Raw genomic sequence first — 14,502 nt, 5'->3', positions numbered from 1 at the left:
GAAGAAACATTTAGCCTGCTGAAAGGGAAAGAGACAAACTAAGTTTAGGTTATAAACAAAGCAATAGGATGGAAATAGCACAATTTTTTGTGCGCTGTTATCTTGAGATATAAAATGAAAAGCTGAATATGAAATCACTTTTCAGATTAGTTATAAAAGTTACCATCAGAGAGATTTTTTTCAGTCATTTTAATGACACAAAACAACAGAAGAAGCTTGCTGATGAGTTTGTTCTCTTTTGCATACAAAGTAGTAACAATTCAATTCAGTTCAAGGGGGAATATGTTCTAATTCCTAAATTTCTTTGGATTAAAGTTCTGCGTCTTAGAGATTATGAGGAAACTAAGACTGTAATTGACCAGCAGAAGTCAGCCAGGGTAGTAATTTTCAAAGGCCACAAGCTCAGATTTCCTTACTGGAGGTTGTAAACCAGTCACTTTAGGACAAGATGGGGCCTCAACCACAGCTTTGCACTCAAGAATCTAAACAGAAGGTATTTATCAGACTAGAACATTACTAATTTAGCTTCTGCTAATGGAAAATGTGTTATCATTTGACCTGCAATTTATGCAGTTCAGTTGTAAGCTATCTCTCACAAAACACATGCTTAATAATAGTGCAAAAAATAGATTTAACTTACTTGAAAGAAGCATGTTTAGCTGCTTTGTCACAATTATTAGCTTTATGTAACTATGTGCTACTGCTTATAGACCTGGAGAGCATAGGTCACACTCCGGAAAGATCTTGCCTGTTTATCTGATTTAGCTCTGTACCTCCTAGCCAATGGCTCTCTCTTCTACCTATTTTATAGCAAAAGTGCTGATTAAAAGAGGTCAGGCAAAACCTGGGAATACCTTGTGAGCAATTAATTTTGTTTTTGTCATTATTGTTTCCCTAGGTATAGCAAAACTGCATACATAATCTAACATGCTCTATGATTTAGATTTTTCTCCCAAATTTGATTATCCTGTCTTCTACTTAGTACAGTTTAGACTCAGTTTAGATTTTATATGCCTATTTTCAGTTAAAAGGATGATCCATATTAGACAATAACTTACACAGGTCATCACCGCAGTATTTTATTTGTTACATTGAAAAAACAAATGGTAAACTTTTGTTTTATAAATAATCAATATTTCTTTTTTTTAATCTCCCATATCATTGAACCATGTTACTAAATTATTTTATTCTAGATATGAAGGTAAGGTGTGGTTTATCTGACATAGAAATAACTGTCAGTTAGTATGAGTAACAGTATGCCTGATTTGAGAAGTCAGTCTTGTAATTTTATATCTACCCTATATATGAGTATAGTTTTGTTTTTCCTCAAAATGTTAGTATCTACAGGGAAAGCTGTTCTTCAATATTTTCAGAGACTTTCGGGTAAGTAAATTCAGAAATATAGGGCTGCAAGTTTACTTGCCGCCATTCTATTCCAGGAAAGAATCACATAAATTTGCCAGGACTGGGAGAGCTCATAGAAGTCCTTGCACATAAGCAAAATAAATAAATAAATAAATAAATTTAGAGCTGTCTTTCTTTAACAAGGAAACAACTGACTGAAATGCTGTGACCTCCGATGACTTTACTCTCGTGTCATGTGTGTTTGCTTCCTGGAAAGCACATCTTAATTTGTAAGTTTTAATTAATTTGTTTATTTACTTGATTTTTGCCAGTATTGAAGCTTGAACTCAAGGCCTCATGCTCTCACTGAACTATTCGTGTTCTATTGCTTGAGCCACCCCTCCATTTCTGATGTTTTATTGGTTATTTGGAGATTAGCGTCTTGCACATTGTCTGCCTGGAGCTGACAATTCTCAGATCTCAGCTTCCTGAATACCTAGCACTATATTTGTGAACACAGGTGCCCAGCTTAAAAGCTATTTTTTAAACTGATAAAAACATTCTACCTTAATATTTCCCTCATTTACAACTTATTACCTCAATACTCTCAGTGAAAAAAAAAACAAATTTTCTTAGGTGATAAATAGTCTTTTTGCATTAAAATAAAAAACCTGGGACAGGGTGGTGAACACTGCTGATATCGATTATCCTTATTGTTCACTGTGCTCTCTCCGACCATACAGAGATCTACAAAAACCAGCTTTGTAGGGGTGACCTGCTCTAACTACCAGGTAAAGGTTTCTTCCTGTACAAAGCAAATAGAGCAGCATTTTAAACCAACAACATCAATGACAAAGAGAGAATACCATCCATATAATAAGGCTGGGGAAAAGAGGAATTTTAGGCTGTTGCTGGGTTATCTTTGTGTTTTCAAGTGATGAGGATATGAATGGTAAAGCAGGAAGGATGAAGAGGGCACAAAACAGAGTAGAGTTACTGGAGGAAAAGAAATTCTGTGGTTCTACTATAGGAGCTGACAGAATTCTGTAGCATAGAAAAGCAGTTGGCCATGGAGAAACTCTTACAAAGCATGACTTTGAAATGCTCAGTGATCTATGATGCAGTATTTTCTTGTAATTAACCTTCAACTCAGCAGAACTTGCCTGTACTCAGAAACACTTAATGGAATTTATATGTCACCGTGACACATTCTAGGTTATATGACTTATTTTGGTTAATTCTAAACTATTGCTACATCCTCACTTCTCTCTTTCTCTAACACCTCCTGCTGTGCAATGCTGTTTTACACGTATGTTGCACAGCATGCAAGCCATGCCTGGCTACTGAGACTTAAATAAAAATGACTGATATAAGCTGGGCACTGGCACACATCTGTTGCATTAGCTACTCTGGAGGCTGAGAGCTGAGGCTCCTGAAACAAAGCCAGCAGGGGCAGGAAAGCCCATGACATTCTTATCTCTAATTAACCACCCAAAAGCTAGGATTGGGGGTATGGTTTGAGTGGGGTTCAAGTTGTAGAGAGCTAGCCTTGAGGGAAGAAGCAAAGAGACAGTGCCCAGGCATTGAATTCAAGCCTCAGAACTGGCCCAAAAAAGTAAAATAAAATAAAAGGTTCCTGTGGTTTAGGAATTAACAATGAACAATGAACAAATCCTAACAACATAAGATTTGAAAAGTCACCCGTGGCTAAACCTAGGATGTAGTACTCATTTGGCAAATATCACAAGCTATGTTTCCAGGCAAATTTTAGTTGGATTCATTCAACTTCATTGTCTTCTTCATTGGGGAACTGATAGAGGTTTGGTCTGTAAAATGTGTCACTCTGACGGCATAAAGGTACCAGTCGCTAGGGGGAGCTTGAAACCTTTCCTGAGAACACCCTAAAGGCATGAACTCCCAACTTCTACCAATAATCTGGCAATGTCACCCAAGAACAATATTCAAATACTGTTTCTATGTTTTTCTGGCTCTATTTTTCTAGGTTACCATGTTTGTTATTAATCCTATTATCTCTTGGCAATCTTATAATCATAGATCACTCATTTCTTGAGTTGTAGTTCAAGGTCGAGGGTATTGTCCAAAAACTGAAACTAGATAACCTTCTTTTGTTTATTTTACTTATAAGAGATTAGGAAACAAAACTGTAAGGTTTGGGGTTTTTGTTTGTTTTGGTTTTTGTTTTTCCTGCTGCTACACAAAAGGTGGAGTGTCAGATGATCGTGTCAGTTCAATACAACCAAACTTCCTTTTGTGACTTGGAAGAGTACCAGTCAAAAGAGAGATATAAGGTATAGTAGGAGAAAAACAAAGGAGGGGGTAACAATGTTTGACAAGAAATGTACCTGTTCCCTTACTCATGTAAGTGTAACCCCTCTATACAGCAGCTTCACAATAAAATAAAATTTAGAAAAAAATCTTTAAAAAAGGAGATAATGGAGACGGGGCCTGACACCATTTTACAAACAGAAGCGCTGTGTGGAAGTTACCTGGGAAAAGCCTGTTCATGGGGGTTTGCCTGTCAAGCTAGATCCAGCCTGGGACTCACTCCTGTATAATAATAATTCTGTAGTTCTTCTTTCACAAATGAACGACCTGGGAAGATTTAATATCATGTATACCTCGCAGTTGTGTTTGAAATTCAGTTGCCTGAACTAACTCTTGCTTTCTCCATATCTGCCTCTTTTCAACAGTTATGCTAATGGTTCTCCCCCATATATAGAAAAACAGTTCTCCAACCTCTCAGTTGAAGGCGGCAACATTTATTGTAGTTAAGACTTCTGGGAGCAGGCTGGGGATTTTATTGCCATCCCAACCATGCTACAATGTTGCAAAAATTCTCAAACAGGAAGGGTATATTAAGCTTACCTCTACTATGAGAGCAGTCTACTTCTGTAAGTAGTGAACATGTCTTAGGGCCCCAAAGACTCACTTTGTGAAAGTCCAGATGTTCACAGACACCCTGCAATCAATTTCAACCTTGGATAATTGCATTCTTCCTATCCAAGGGCAGTATCAACAGGATATGATATATTTTGTTTTCGGTTGATGTAAGTACCAATAGCTCAAGAAATGGTGTTGTAATAACCCATTTTATCCCAGCTAGAAGCTGACCTCCAGGGAGCTCAAAATATTTTATTAGTTTCTTATTAGTTATCAAAACTGAGGTCTTCTGCAGGAAATAGAAAGTCATATTACTTCCATTTTACAGATAAAGCAGTCAAGGCCCAAAGGCTAAATAATTGCTTTATAGCCTCAGAGAATCGGAAGCTTTCATGTTTCTCAGGTCAGGGGTCTAAGAACTAGAAATATAAAACAAAAACCAGATCCTGCTGTGTGAAATATCTGTCTTGTCATCTCCCAACCAAAACCAGAATAGAACTTTCTTTCTGAAAAATTTGCCATAACTACTTGATTCACAGAGCAACAGAAAATTATTCTTTCTTAGTTTCGTTTTTATCAGATCTTTTAGTAGGTTGTGTCATGAGAGGCTTAAACATTAACTTTTTAAAAAATTGAACCTATATTTTTCTTTTGCATAAAAAGTTACTACATTTAGGAACAAAAAAATCTCCATAGTTTTGGAGCATGTAAAGTTATGAATGGTGGGGCACATGTAGAAGGCAGCCTATTACATTGAAGAGTAGAAACTCTGTCCTTTTGGAGCATGGATTGTGAAATATTCTCTGATCTTAACAGAATATGGTGACATTGCAAGAGATTTTCCTTGGAAAACTGAAAAAAATACCAGCAGGAAAATTAAAAAAATTCAAGAAATAGAAGGAAAACTCTAATGGACAGTTAATTCTTACAATTACTTTTCATTGTCACTCTGTAAAGTGAAATAAAATATATGGATTCTCTTTTGCCTATTTGCTTTCTTTCAAGATTGTGGGAAAATTAATAATAGATAGGATTAAAACTTTGTTTTAATCCTTTATTTCATTTTAGTTCTGTTCTCTTTGGTGCCACTGTGTAAAAATACCAGTAGCACATAGCAGAAGAAAGCAATTATGGAATTATAGGTTAGCGCCCTCCTGCTTGTCTGTGACTTCCTTTTCATGCTTATTTCTACGGTTAGGTTAATTGGGACACTTAGAAATTTCTATTTACTTCTCTGAATTCCTAGAGAACAGCAGCTAGCCAGCCTTTCTTCTCCCTTTCCCTCTCCTTCCTCACCTAATCCCAATCTCTCTCTCTCTCTCTCTCTCTCTCTCTCTCTCTCTCTCTCTCTCTGTCAGTAGTGCTGTTGAATTAAACCAGGGTCTGATATATGATAGGCAAGTACTTTACACTAGCTTTCTTTCATAGTCCTTGACACTGCTTTCTGGTACATAAAAAGAGCCTTGGATGTAACACGCATGTGTATGTGTGCCTGATCCACTCCATTTGCCCCTCCAGAACTCCTGCCTTTCTATACTCTGTTCTGTGCCTTGCAGGCTAACCAATGGAAGCCATTAACATCCTCCCTGAAATGAACGTCCTAAGGCAGGAGAGTGAGGTTGAACCAGGTCATCTTCTAACTCTCTCCTTGAGGGTTTGCATGAGTTCATGCTATGTATCTACTAAAAGCCATATGACAGTGCTACGAAGCATGGCATGAGTTTATTATAGAAATGACAGCTACAAACTTTAAGAAACGAGAAAAGGAAAAGTAAACAGAACAACAACAAAAAAATCATTTGAATGCTTTCCTTCCCAGAAACTTAAATTTTAAGGAAAAATATGAGAAAAAAACGATTTAAGGTGATTTATATGGTTTATGCTAAAATATGGATTTGTTAGACTCTAAATACATTTTTAAATGTTCCTACTTGCATTTTCATGATGTTTATTTTAATTTATTGGTAATTATATGCTAGACACATTTATATCTGAAAGATCTACTTCACAGTGATAGATTAGACATCCTAAGCAAATAGTTTGAACAGTTGTTTAGAAACACCCTAAACTCCTTACCTCCGTCCTCAACCACTTACCTCGGCTCTCTGTTCCTTTACTGGTTAGAGTCACGGTCTTGTCTGTAATCTAAAAATGATTTTTGTTCCAGATTCATTTCACTTGACAGATGTTGAATCTTAGTGAGTGTCACATTAATCACCTCATGACAAATCTCATAATGCATACATAATCAGTTTCATAGATGAAATCCATCCCTGCTTCAAAACCTCCTGCAATACTGAGTTTTTCATCTAATGTCTACCACAACTGAGAACACACATGGTGATTTTGATCTTCTTTAGTCCTTATAGCCATTGTGTGGGTAGTCAGTACATTGTAGATATTTACCAGACAACTGATGGATAAACTAAGAGGTCAGATCTTGTGGCTTAACGCAAAGACACTTCTACAAAACATTTCTGAGAGCTGATTATGTAACTCCTATCAAAACCTTCTTTCATTGCAAGGTAGTGTTAGTCTGAGTCACAGTTTCATCAGATCCCATGTGTCTTCTAAGAACAGCCCATCTACCTTATATCTAGAAACAAATTATTCCACTCTAATCATGGACGTGAGTCCATGATAAGTCTTAGAGTTTACTTTTTTCCTTCAGAATGTCCCATAGTATAATCATTTTAAACCACATTCATTGGATTATACTACAGTTTCACAGTCTCTTCAAATATAACTCCAAATATAAAAGTAAGGATATCATTAGATTATTCCAGAATGCGACAGAATCTTCCCTTTCTGTTTGAACACTGTATTGATTTTAAAGCTGACTGAGTTCTATTATCTCCAAAGAATGGGTTACTCTATCCTGCAATCTTAAGAGTGCTTATTGAGGCTTGATTTCACAACAGAGAGTTTCTGTTATCTCAATTTTTTTGATGCCACAGAGAGGCAAATTATTTTTAAAAAAGCACTTCATGAGTATGCAAGCATTTTTTATTTGTGAAAAATGCATTCCATAGCATATTAAAAAGAAATTTAAAAATAAAACAAGCTTTGTAACAAGAGGAAATAATATTGGCCCAAAGAAAAAAGATGACACTGCGCTTACATGTGCACACAAGTCAATATTTTCAGAATTCTTAAAGAAATAAATTGTAACTTCCATAAAGTGGATTCATTGTATAATATCAGTACCATCAACAGTTATAGTTTTACAGATTGTGCATGCTTTATTTACTCCTGAGATACCCATAACATGATAACGTATCATCTATTTTCATTGTTGCTCTGCTTAAACTACATGCCCAAAACATGTTCTTATGTATGGCTACTAATGGAGAAGGGGGTGACTGAGGAGATTAGGATCAGAGCAATCTTGTCAAGTTTACCAGATTGAAAAGTAGTCATATTGGTCCCAGGAATTCTTGGAGATAAATTCCTACTGTGTGTTGAAAACTCTTCATTGAGATCTAAAGAAAAGCCAAGAAGGAATGTTCTCATTGCATGGGAACTAAAAGGGAGCTTGGCCATGTAATACTTTATGACAATTTTAATCAGTAAAAACCTTCACGTATGAAGTAATATGCTGTGTAAAGAAGTGGTAGACTTAGTGCTAAAATACAGCAAACTTTGATACTCAACTGTTCTTTGTCATGGTTACTATGGATAGATATTACATATCATGGATAGGCATCAGTTCCTCCGAGCTGCCTTTTCGAACTTATTGAGTTGGAGACTTGACACAGGTACTAGTGGTACTCATTTTAAATGCAGATTCTCAAACCCTGCACTACAATATTCTTAACTCAGGGGATGAAACTCAACAGGAAGTCTCAGTCTGCATTCTGAAACCAAAACTTTATTGTCCTGATGCAAGAGATATTCAGACTACTCTTGGAGAAACACTGGGTCAAAACTATCTTCAAATTGTTTCCATTTTCTGGTTTTTGAAATGTCTAGTGTCCTATTTAAGCCTCAAAGCAAACTGCTGGGCCAGAGGGATGGATCATAGAAAATTAGATTTATAGATTGGTTTTAAAATTTTATGAGACTTACAGATTAACGTATCTTTTGTTTTGATATAAATATTTATTATTTTCCAAATTAAAAATGTGCATTGATTAATTTCCCCTTTTATTGTTGTCCCTTATTCCATCTATGAATCGCTCCTAGATTCATTTCATGTTTCCTACTTCCTTTAACACATCATTTTATTGAATATTCTGTCTGCATTTGCCCCTGCTTCCATAATGACCTACTTTTTCTGGTCCTTTTGTGATAATGAGCATTATAAAATGACAATACATGAACTCAGTAGAAACATGAGAGTGAACCTCCTGGTTGCATTTTTACTTGTCTTATTCAATGATTTGTTTATAGACATTTATACAGGATTTTCCTAGTATAATTAAATCATCAACAGTTTTTGATGTAGGATAAAAACCTTTTTGCGTTTATTTTTCTGCTCCAAAATATAAGGCTAGCCATTTTGGTAGGTGAAGAGAGCATCTCAAATATATAAGATGAACATTAAACCTCAAAATTTACCCAATTAAACCAGCCATAATGCCTGTAATCGTGACCACATGAGAGGAAGAGATGATTTGGATTGTGCCTTCAAGCTTTTCAGAACAGAATAATTTACTAGACCCCATCTCAACAGAAAATGCTGTCTATGGAAGTAAACTTGTCATCCCAGCTATGGGAGGAAGTTCAAAATAGAAGTCTCACAGTCCAGGCCACCACAGGCAAAAATGGCCAGATTTAATCTCAGAAATAACCAAAGAAAACAACTGGGAGCATATCTTAAGTGGTACAATGCCTGCATAGTAAGTCCCAAAACCCTGAGTTCGAACTCTATCACCACCAAAAATAGATGTATAATTGTAGAATATACCATGAGTCTTTGCTGCTCAATTTTCCTTGGAAAAGAAATCTCTGAATCTGTGCAATTACCAGTGGACTTTAATTATGGAAGTTGTTTTTAAAAAATGATCATATTCATATATAAGATGACCTGGGCACAACCTTTAAATAAATTATCACCATTAAATATGGTGTGGTTGAACTTTGTCCTTACTGCATGTTTAAAAGCAATTGTAAATATTTATTCAGCTTAATTCAGCTTCATCATTTCATCCTGGATAGTAATACTAACCTCACAATATATGATGACTTAATGGATGACTCATTATTATATATTAGTGGTAAAAATTAACTTAAAATGTATCTTAATACATTTGTCAACATCTAAAGCTGATAACAATAAAGATTAAATAAAGAGGACATTTCCTTTTATCATGCCTATTAAATATGTCACTTTAGGTGCAATAGCTAGAATCAGGCCCATAGCTATGGTTATTGTGCTTGAATACTATACAGTCAATATAGCTAAAAGATGTGCAAAGCAACCAAATTATTCTCTTATTGCTTGCTTGTAAAAATATGAAATTATCTGTTCAATGGGCAAAAGAAGTGGCAGTTGGTAAAAATCTCTACAACATGAACTGATATTTAGGTAGTTTCTGAAAGTGAAGCCTTTGTTACAATACATTATTAAAGCTCCTTCATAATGGTGGAGGGCCAACACATAACCCTTCCTGATGCATTGATCCAGCCCTTAAAGGCTCTATGGACGACAGTACCTATCCGTCAGCTCTACAAGCCATTCAATACCTATTTTGGACCTCAGATCTTTGCTGATGGAAAATGCATTTTTCTAAAATCCCAGCTTCAATGTGCGTTAACTGTTTTCACATGTGAAGTTTCCATTTTATATGTACATATAAATTGGGTCTCAATTTTGCTTTAAAAAATCACCCATGTATACATGTTTAGATCTCTCCCATTTCTCCCTTTCCAGGTATTCCTATGTATGCATACATGTATGTTTATATACATGTATATATGTATGTACATATGTATTTACTTTAATTTAGGAACACAATCAGCATCTATTAAGAGCAATAATAAATTAAGAATTAAGTGAGTGATCATGAACTAGTCACAATATTGAAGGTTGAAGTCTAGGGTCAGCTCATCTAGAGCGGTTCTAGCTCTGCTTGGTGAGGTTCTATTCTTCTCAATTCCTGATGGATAATTTGACTATCATTCACAATCATTCTCTGTGGAAGACATTATAAAAATAATGTGCCATAATTTATGAAGGAGTTAATTCCTAAGTAGTTACTAAGAGACTGTTTATGCACAAAAGAACCATCATAGGTTAGCATTCTATGAGTATAGTAAAAGCATGTTTACCAACAAGATGGCTGAATTTCTGAGTCAAGTTAACTTAAATATAGCAAGTTCCACAGCTAGTTAACTTGTGTGAGCTTCACATTAAATTGTAAATAAGTCCCTAAATTAGCCTTATCATTGTACTTAAAAGAAACTTTAAATAGGCTATAGCAAATTTAAAAGGTCAATGTAAAACCTAGTCTTGAGATACCCATAGACAACTAAATTTTGAACATGAAAGATGAATAGAAATGAAAACTCTCAAATCAAATACATACCTGACACTGACTTTAATTTGACAACAAATTACCCCTTGACTTAAATAGATTTTTAGAAACTAAGAAAAGTTGGGTAAACTTCTTTGAATCAGATTGTCATTCCTAACACAATGATGTCAGAAAATAAATAACTCCAGGAACCTCTTACAAAGACTTGGCTAATTCTCCCAGCTAAGTATGAAAGTCACTTCTCTGGACTCTGTGGGTAATGTTCTGACTCTCAGTTGACACATTCTGCCTGACATTGCAACTCTGCATCTAGAAGCTCTCTGAACTCCAAGCAGTCAATCTTTCCCTCCATCTCAGAGTTATAAATAGGGATAGTAACAGCACTTCTCCCACTAGGACATTGTAAGAAACACACCAGTCTAGAACTAAAAAACAAGGTGTCTTCCATACAATATGTGTCTGATAATCTTGTGTTCACACTATAGTTAACATCACTGTTCTAAATGCCATGATTAGGCATATTACCCTTTCTGATTAGTAAGCTCTTTGTATGCTTATTCAAAGAAAAGAATTAATGTACAATTTTCACATGGCTTTTACGATAAAAACAAAAAATGAGTGTTAATAATGGTTGAAATAACAGATATAAAAAGAGAAAGATCTTGAAGACAGAGTTTGTATATACTAGGAGAATACACTAGTAGCATACTCCTGTAGCCTTTTTCTACTTGTTACCTCAGGCACTGTCCCCTTCATTTATTATTTTTCAATCATATTTGCTTCTTGAGAAGCAACTGACTCCCCCAACACCCCAATGTGATGAGAGAATCTTGATTGGAACGAAGAATTAAAGATACAGGATAAGTTCCCCAGGCTGGATTCTGAGTAGCCCATGCACTTTTGAATAGTACATTCGTTAAGACAATAGAAACTTCGGGATCAACATTAACCAAAAACTCACAGGCACTTTAGGGAAATTAACTACACAATAACATCAACCAATAATCAAACATATTTAAAAGTAACCGCCAAAGAACTGAGATCAGAGTCAGAAGGTAGACAAGAATGGTAGGTACAAGCTAGCAAGAGAAAAGAAAAATCCTCTCAAGATCCAGCCAGGATTCAGAGAGAAGAAAGGAATGATTAGGTAATAGACTCAGGACCCAAGATCATAAAATTATCTCAGAAGAACAAGTGATTGCCACCATAGTACTTTTGCCCTCCAAACTTGTCTCATTCTTCTGGAATTGTTAATATTAATGATTTATGTGTCTTCAAAAATGCAAATGGAGGACACAATGAGAGAATCAATACTCATACTATAGTCTACCTTGTCCTCATAAATGGGAGTGTGATCCTTTCAATTACTCAGATCAAAAGCCTTGAATTCTTCCCCAATAGATATCTAATTCATTAACAGATCAGTTGATTCTTCTAGCAAAACTTACTGACAAACTACTTCCTAGTGGTTCACCCAGTCCAAATGGCTGTCCTTTGTAATCTTGAAGCCTTATCATGGAAAGGCTAACCTTATCTAATTACAAAAATCAGAAAAAACTTGGGTAAAGAAAAATGGCTCATCACATTATTCCTTTGCTCAAAAATCTCTTCATTTTCCATGTGAGTTTAAGGTAAAGGTATTCAATGACTAATGAAGACTTACAGAACTTTATAATCAATGCCCAACAATAGTCACCTTCTCCTGTTTCTGCCCTCAGGACATGTTGCCATGTTGTTCCAAATATGTGAAGTTCCCTTTCCCAAGACACATCATGTATGTACCCATCATGTTGTTTTGTCTTTCCTCAAATACTATCATCCCTTCCATCCTAACTAAAATTTTGATTCTGCCTTTACTCATCAGTTGTTTCCCCTGGACTATTCCTTTTCTTCACATTTATCAGTATGGAATACACCCTATATTTGGATGTACATGTTGTTAATCTTCTACAGAAACATAAATGTCAGGATGGAGGTGATCTTTTGCCTATGTTTATATTCTGAGTACCCACACCATGTGTGCAACATAGCAGATACTCAAAAGTTTCAGGATGAAATCAATGACTATTTTAATTAATACTTAAAATTGAAATATACTAGCTTTCGAGTCTTTGGAACAACTCCTGTGACACCAGACTGTTAGAAGAAAGGAACGTGTTTGCTTCAGCAGCACATATACTAAAATTGGAACGATACAAAGAAGATTAACATGGCCCCTGCGCAAGGATGACACACAAATTCATGAAGCGTTCCATATTTTTTGGAACACTAAAAGACCCTGAATAGCTAAAACGATCCTCAACAGAAAGAACAGTGCTGGAGGAATATCAATACCAAATTTCAAACTCTACTACAAAGCCATAGTAATCAAAACAGCTTGGTACTGACACAAGAATAGACCTCAGGACCAATGGAATAGAATTGAAAACCCAGAAATGAACCTACAGACCTATAGCCATCTAATTTTCAATAAGGGAGCTAGAAAGATAGAATGGAAGAAAGACAACTTCTTCAGTAAATGGTGCTGGCAAAACTGGGTAACTACTTGCAGAAAACTAAAGCTAGATCCTTATATATCACTCTGGACCAGAATCAACTCCAAATGAATCAAAGACCTTGGAGTCAAAGCAGACACTCTGAAAACATTACAGGATGGAATAGGAGAAACCCTAGGTCTCCTTGGCTCAGGCCGAGACCCAGAAACACAACAAATCAAAGAAAGGTTGGACAAATGGAATTGCATGAAATTGTAGAGCTTCTATATGGCAAAGGACATAGCTAGCAAGATTAATAGAAAGCCCACAGATTGGTAGAAGATCTTCACTAGCCTTAAAATAGACAAGGGTCTCATATCTAAAATACACCTGGAACTCAAAAAATTAAATCCCCCAACAACAAATCCTCAAAGAAACAACTGCCCAATAAATAAGTGGGCTAAAGACTTAAAGAGAAACTTCTCTGAAGAGGAAAAAAGGATGGCCAATAGACACATGAAATGCTCAACCTCCATAGCCATAAAAGAAATACAAATCAAAACAACATTGAGATACCACCTCACCCCAGTTAGAATGGCTATAGTCAAGAACTCCCATAACAACTGATGCTGGAGGGGATGTGGACAGAAGGGAACCTTACTGCATTGTTGGTGGGAATGCAAACTTGTTCAACCATTTTGGAAAGCAGTATGGAGGTTCCTCAAAAGACTCCATATAGAGCTCCCCTATGACCCAGCAATCCCACTTGTGGGCATTTACCCAAATGATCACAAACAAGACCACACTAAAGCTACCAGCACAACTATGTTTATTGCAGCATTATTTACTATAGCTAATATATGGAACCAACCCAGATGCCCCTCAGTAGATGAATGGATCAAGAAAATGTGGTATATATACACAATGGAATTCTATGCCTCCATCAGAAAGAATGACATTGCCCCATTTGTTAGGAAATGGAAAGACTTGGAAAAAATTATAAGAAGTGAAGTAAGCCAGGCCCAAAGAAACTTAAATCCCATGGTTTCCCTTATTTGCAATAACTAGCATATGTCTGAGTCAAGCAGAAAAGGTCAGATAATGTGATGTTAGGGAAATGAACCCTAAGATATGTATTCAAATGTTTTTTTTTCTTTTAGATGATTGTTTTTAACACATTTATAAGATTACTTTTTTGTTGCTTTGTATGTCCCTCCCCCATGGTATAACCCCTGTTTTCACTGTATTTGAGGTTGGTATAATTTGTGGAGGGGAAGGGAAAAGCAAATCATTTAAATAGGGAT

This window comes from Dipodomys ordii, unplaced genomic scaffold (genome assembly GCF_000151885.1).
Source record: "Dipodomys ordii isolate 6190 unplaced genomic scaffold, Dord_2.0 Scaffold48, whole genome shotgun sequence".
Lineage (NCBI taxonomy): Eukaryota > Metazoa > Chordata > Mammalia > Rodentia > Heteromyidae > Dipodomys > Dipodomys ordii.
Note: the sequence above shows the minus strand (reverse complement) of the source record.